At 32.7% G+C, this 7,065-nt stretch overlaps 1 long non-coding RNA gene across 1 annotated transcript; it reads left to right on the plus strand.

Moving 5' to 3' along the window:
- Positions 1-1,408: 1,408 nt before the first annotated feature.
- LOC117119572 lies at positions 1,409-6,374 on the plus strand. The gene is made up of 3 exons (XR_004447209.1): positions 1,409-1,694; positions 5,052-5,287; positions 5,691-6,374. It is a non-coding gene; the product is annotated as an uncharacterized LOC117119572 (long non-coding RNA).
- The last annotated feature ends 691 nt before the right edge of the window (positions 6,375-7,065 follow it).

The raw sequence follows: 7,065 nt of genomic DNA on the forward strand, positions 1-7,065 counted from the left end.
TAAGTCTCACTAAATGTTAGTATTACTACTGAGTAAAGCCATGCCCCTCCACACAGGCATGCCACAACAAGAGTTGTTAAGTCTCACTAAATGTTAGTATTACTACTGAGTAAAGCCATGCCCCACCACACAGGCATGCCACAACAAGAGTTGCTAAGTCTCACTAAATGTTAGTAGCCATGCCCCACCACACAGGCATGCCACAACAAGAGTTGCTAAGTCTCACTAAATGTTAGTATTACTACTGAGTAAAGCCATGCCCCTCCAGAATGCAGCCATTTCACTAAAAAGAATAGCTAAGTCTCGCTAAAGTTCAGTCTTTTTACTAAATGCAGGCATACCTTACCAGAGTGCAGCCATTTCACTAAAAGAGTAGCTAAGTCTCACTAAAGTTCAGTCTTTTTACTAAATTGCAGGGATACCTTACCAGAGTGCAGCCGTTTCAAGTGTGCCAAATCAAATCTAATAACAGGCATTTTACATGTAGCGTAAACAAATGGCAATATTTAACAATTAAATTATGTGTATTTCAAGGAGAGGTTGAGACATTTACAGGAACCAAGACCAATCGGCAAACAACCAGCACATGGATTCTTCTGACCATCTCGGTAACATGCCAGGCGTTATCAGCGTTGTCACGAGTCTGGAAAGTGGATCCGGCAATAACAGACCACAAAGTAGAGGAGGCTTTTGTGGAGGAGGACACAACAAGGGCACACAACGCGGTAACGATAGAAGCAATCATGATCATCCAGTGCATCAAAATCTAAAGCCACGGTGTAGGGACTACGACGGTAAGTTACGACTAAGAATTGTTTATAGTGTGATCATCTTCTATGTTGGCTGGTAGCAAACTTGGAAACTCACAATATTATTATACTCATCTAACCTGTAATTAGTAAACTGATATTATTCTTTTGACTCTGAAGTAATAGGGGGATATGAATATGGGTTTTATTATATATTTTAACATTATGATTACTTTTTTTCAATAACTAGAAAACATTGATATTCATAAAATGCAACCCAACATAAATGAATGCTTAGTTACAAGAATAATTTATTAAAATCTGGTTTTTTTTTCAATTCAAATTATACTAAAATATGAAAGTTTTATGCAAAGTGATTTAAGTTATGATTTAACCCGACAATACTTACATACATCAAAGGACCTAATTCTATTACCACCCACATTTGAGGCCACCACGCCATAGCAACATTCTAGAATATGGACTATATCACACTTTAATTCCTACCAATACAAAAATCACAGTTAAAGCAGTAGACACACATCCTGAATTGCATCAAAATATTTTAAAAGACAATTTTGGTCCCAAAATTTCACATTTTATTGTAATCTGTTTAATATGAATATTATCATTATTGAAGTTTTCTATGCTTCAATTGTTGATACCACAATTTCATAACCACCCCATTTTTCCGATACTGCAGCATAAGATGTAACCCACGACACATGATAGCATCGACAACACATTTTTACGAATATTAATTGTTGATTTAAGCTTAGCATTTATTTATAATTTAATAGTTATTAAATTATTATGAATTTTTTTATTTGAAGTATGGTAATAAATCAGGTGATAGAAAAGAAGGAAGCAAGTCACACAACGAATCTGCATTCCATCTAAAGATGAGTTGTCAATCAACAAGAAGAAACCAGATAATAAAAAAAGGTACAAAATTATAAACTAGAAAAAATAGAATTTAAGTTACGTAAGGCAGTTTGACTGACGCAGTGGAGTTGGTTTGGTTTTCTAACCTTGAGGTTAGGGTTTCAATTAATTCGCTGTGAATTTTACTTGTGTCCTTGAGCAAGGCACTTTATCTACATTGCTTCAGTCTACCCAGCTTTATCAATGGGTAACAGCAAATTACTGGGAGTTAACCTGCGGTGGACCAGTGTCCCACCCAGGGCGGACCATCACACATTCATCCGTTTTACCCAACTTTAAACTGGGGATAACTTCAGCTCATATGAGCCCTGTGTGTTGCGTGCACTTTGAAATAATCGTCGCACTTTGTAATAACTGTCACACTTTGTAGTAAAGTCTGTCATAATTTGTACACCACTGTTTCACTGCGGAAGAAAAGCTGTAACAGGGCGATTGGTAATTTTTGTTAGTGCAGAGCCTTTGTGTTATGTCATCACTTTGTAGAGGCTTAACACCGATCAGGTAATTTCTTCATAATCACAAACAAAAAATACTATGTCACAACACATGCATTACTGTTAATTTTGTAATCAAAACAAGATACCACTTCAACACTTTATTAAAATATAGTTGCATTTGTAATACGCTTATAAAAACACACATAATTAAAATGTACAGAATCACAATGAAATAACTAAACTGGGCCTAATTTCAGGGCTTAGTCTGTTTCTACACTAACCCGGCTACGATTATAAGAAAATCAGAAAAACGACCATCATAAAAGCACAATAAAAAAAATTCAGAACTATTTTTATTCTACCATTTTGAAATAATTACCTAAATGGTATTAATTAATTGTAATTCTTTTAAAGAAATCATGAAATATTTTATTTGAGATATTTATTTGCCCAATTTCGAAGTGGCACTGATAAACCGGCCACGCTTCCCGGCGTTGTAACTGCGTTGATTAACCTGGCTAGGCCTTTGCATCAAGCGTTGATTAACCTGGATAGGCCTCTGCATCAAGCTCTTCCATTCAGCGTATACAGTCACTAAACCCAGTCATATGAGTATGTAAACAATGTCACAGTTGAATTTGTAGGCCTAACCGAATTGTTTATTTATTTTGATTGTTCAAAATTCAACAGCAAAAAATATTAAATAATATTATTAACTAAAGTTTACATCCATCTTTTTAGTATGCATCATGTACCTAATAGCTGCAGACATAACTTTTGTTATATGACTCTTCATTTTGTACTTTGTTATAGACAGAAATTTAATTCTTTATTTGTAATCTAAAAACAATCTTTAATAATATCCTCAAAAATCACAAATGTTAGCTTGAAAATTGTTGTGTGCTGTGTCATGATATAAATACATGGTACCCATAATATATGCAGACTCAAAATTGTATCCATTATCATAGAAACATATTTAATCAATGAAAATCAGTCGAACACCTAACTGATGCTGTTAAAATAAATTAAAGATAATGATGGAGAGCTCAAAATCCAAACAAATGAAAGGGTGGGTGTAATTTTATACAAACATGGATACTCTATGTTTCTGGTAGAGGCTGGAATAGAGCAATCATGCTTGATGTTGGTGGACAAGGTAGTAGTCATGATTTCACACTCTAACATAACATGGGAGCAACTGCAAAAAAAAAATCAATAGCAAAAAATTATTCTGAAACTATAGGTATAAATATTAATGATGTACATTACTGTATGTAGTGAAAAAATGAATGAAAAAGCTAAAAAAAAAATAATGGTGTTTTTATGTGTTTTTTTTTTTATTCAATTGAACATTTAAAAATTGGAATATTTTGTAAAAATGTTTTAACCTGAAGACAAACAGATAAGCTTTAATATTTATATTAATAAACAATAACCCAACTGCTAGAGGCTGGAATAAAGCAATCACGCTTGATGTTGGTGGACAAGGCACTTATGATATAATACAAAACGGTGGGGAAAAAAAATCAAATTTGATCCTCTAAAAATCTATAGAATATAATATAGATCGCGTTTTACTACAAAGTGCAACTGAGTTGATTACAAAGTGAGACAAACTCATTTTATTACAAAGTGTGACAGACAGTTACTACAAAGTGCGACAGCTCAGTTAATAAAAAGTGTGACAGAGTTTATTACAAAGTGCAACAGTTATTACAAAGTGTGACAGACTTTATTACAAAGCAACAGTTATTACAAAGTGTGACAGACTTTATTACAAAGTGCAACAGTTATTACAAAGTGTGACAGACTTTATTACAAAGTGCAACTGTTATTACAAAGTGTGACAGACTTTATTACAAAGTGCAACTGTTATTACAAAGTGTGACAGACTTTATTACAAAGCAACAGTTATTACAAAGTGTGACAGACTTTATTACAAAGTGCAACAGTTATTACAAAGTGTGACAGACTTTATTACAAAGCAACAGTTATTACAAAGTGTGACAGACTTTATTACAAAGTGCAACTGTTATTACAAAGTGTGACAGACTTTATTACAAAGTGCAACAGTTGTTACAAAGTGTGACAGACTTTATTACAAAGTGCAACTGTTATTACAAAGTGTGACAGACTTTATTACAAAGCAACAGTTATTACAAAGTGTGACAGACTTTATTACAAAGCAACAGTTATTACAAAGTGTGACAGACTTTATTACAAAGTGCAAAAGTCACTATGACAGGAGTCAGTAATTCCAACGTAAAATAAATCTATATATTTTACACAAGACATAAAATACAAATAAAATAAGACTTCAAAATGGATAACAGTCATTAAAATGAAAGTTAAAATTTTCAATTTTAAAATTAAGTGGGAAAAAATAAGTAATAAAATACTTTATATAAGAAACTGACACAACTGACTGCAGGTGAAGATACCAGTAGAAGATTACCCACAACACACCATGAATACAATGGTTAGTAATGCATTATTCATGATAAAATGTTCATTTAATTAATATTATCTAAAATACATCTTTTTGATATTATTCTTTTGTTGTGTAGTTTGGTCAGTCACACAAAAATCGTATTGTTAAACCATATCACAGTGTGGACAAAAATTAGCTTTTAATTAAAATTTAAATTGAAGAAACATATTCTGGCCAGGAAATGAGCATAATAACATTCCTACATTCTTTACATTTTTTGAAGGTTTCCATGGCGAGTATCAATAACAAAATCATTTTTTAGCATATACCTGCTAATGGATTTACTGGCTATTGTAGTAAATCTTCATTAGGTGCGAAAACCTATTTGTTAATACTTTTAAATCATGGATTGGGTTTTTTAAATGTTTCTTGGTTTCACCAGAAATCATTAATGATTCTTCCATTTTTTATTTCTTTGGTTACCAGCATCTGTTGACGACCAAGACCTGCTGTTCATCTGTGAAGATCTGGCTCTGATTGGAGGAGACTAGGAGTGCAGACAACAACACACTGAAAGATGGCGTCATGGAAACTCTGGCGTTGAGAGAACAGGGAATCGTTCAACTTGCGGAACAATTGTGTGAAAGCTGTGGTAACAAAGGCGCTGCTTGGCGCTGCTTCAAATCTACCTCAAGTTTCAGCAAAACATTGACAAGTACGAGGTTGGTGAAAATAAATTTGATACAAAACATTTAAAATTATGTTCTTTTAAAATGTATCCAATATTTTATTATGTACTTTTAATAATAATAATAATAATAATGGTCATTTATACAGCGTGGTTACAAATCGCTTGTATCATGCACATAGGAACCTCAAATCTGTAGAATACAGGTTATTCAGAAACTATTTTTACTTTGATTAAATAATAGAAATAAGCATAACTGGCAAAACAATAATGCAAAATCTTCAGGAAGTCTCCAGTCTGGTGCAATCCCGATCCCCTACCTGGGTGACTGGATAAAGGAACAGGAAACACATTTGCCCTTCCAGATTTTAAAAAAATATATCCAATAATTATTTTATTATTTATTTTAAACTTTTGTTTTATTTTGTTTTAATCAGGGTACATTCAAGATGCTAATTTATTAGTTATATCTGAGATGATGGGTAGAGGTTGGAAAGCTGTTGCCAGGAGTCTTGGAATAACAGAAGCAGAAATTGACGATGTACTCTGTAGATACAAAGTTTCAGAGACAGATTGTGGAAACTACTTTAGAAATGCTTATCCGATGGAGGAACAGACAAAGAACAAATGTAAATCAACTCACAATATTGAAGCCAGAATTGATTGAAAATGATAACAAGATTGCTGCTAATATATTAGACACATACTACCAACAACAGTAGCAACTTGAAAGAACTTTAATCAATAAATTAGAGTTGTACCTATAGGAAAAGACAAGACGAACAACAATGCAGTTATCTGAGTCACATCCATGTTGTTTTTTGAATGACTATCAGAAAGAACAAAACAATTTCAATTAAGATATTGGGCTATACTGAAAGCAGAGAAAAACTAATCTTGCTGGAGTCCAAGAAATTGGGAACACACCTTGTATTTTGTTTACTACTGTATAAAGAATTGTCTCTGTGAAGTCAGCTAGCATGGACATCACCACGCACTAATTAAAAAGTAGATGTATTAATAAAACTCTTTAAACCAGATCTTCAAGCAGACTTTTTGCTTTCAATTTGGAAACCCTGTAATGAAATTATGTAAAATTACGTAAAATGAGGACAAATAATTAAAAAAAATTAAATTCAAACTTGAAACCATTTCTGTAGACAAAGCATCAGCTTCATACGACCATCTATTTATTTGAGTTTTTATTATGTTGCATATCACTACTGCTGTATATGGAATTGTGAAGGGCGCCAATAGTTCGTTTGTTTTTTTCGATGTTGAATCAAAATGAGTGCACTTTAAGCCCTGTCAAAAGCAAAACCATGTGACATGCCTAAATATGGTCATGATGCCATTAGATCATGACCATATATAGGCACATAATGAGCTTATATGGGCGTACAACAGTTTTTTTTCAAATAAAATTTGATAGTCTAGATTAAAGACAAAGTACTTTTTCTACAATTATTTTCTTCACGGCATTTATACCATTGAGAAATACCATACACTCACGTATAAGACAATGGTTCAATTATTAAATTGTGAACGAAAAATGGGATCGTCTAATACGCACAACATACAAATCTTAGATTTATTAAATCATGTTTGTCTTTTATGTGTGGATCGTCTAATACGCACAACATACAAATCTTAGATTTATTAAATCATGTTTGTCTTATGTGTGGATCGTCTAATACGCACAACATACAAATCTTAGATTTATTAAATGATGTTTGTCTTATGTGTGGATCGTCTAATACGCACAACATACAAATCTTAGATTTATTAAATCATGTTTGTCTTATGTGTGGA

This window comes from Anneissia japonica, unplaced genomic scaffold (assembly GCF_011630105.1).
Source record: "Anneissia japonica isolate Jap-2015-1 unplaced genomic scaffold, ASM1163010v1 scaffold25297_len13827_cov105, whole genome shotgun sequence".
NCBI lineage: Eukaryota > Metazoa > Echinodermata > Crinoidea > Comatulida > Comatulidae > Anneissia > Anneissia japonica.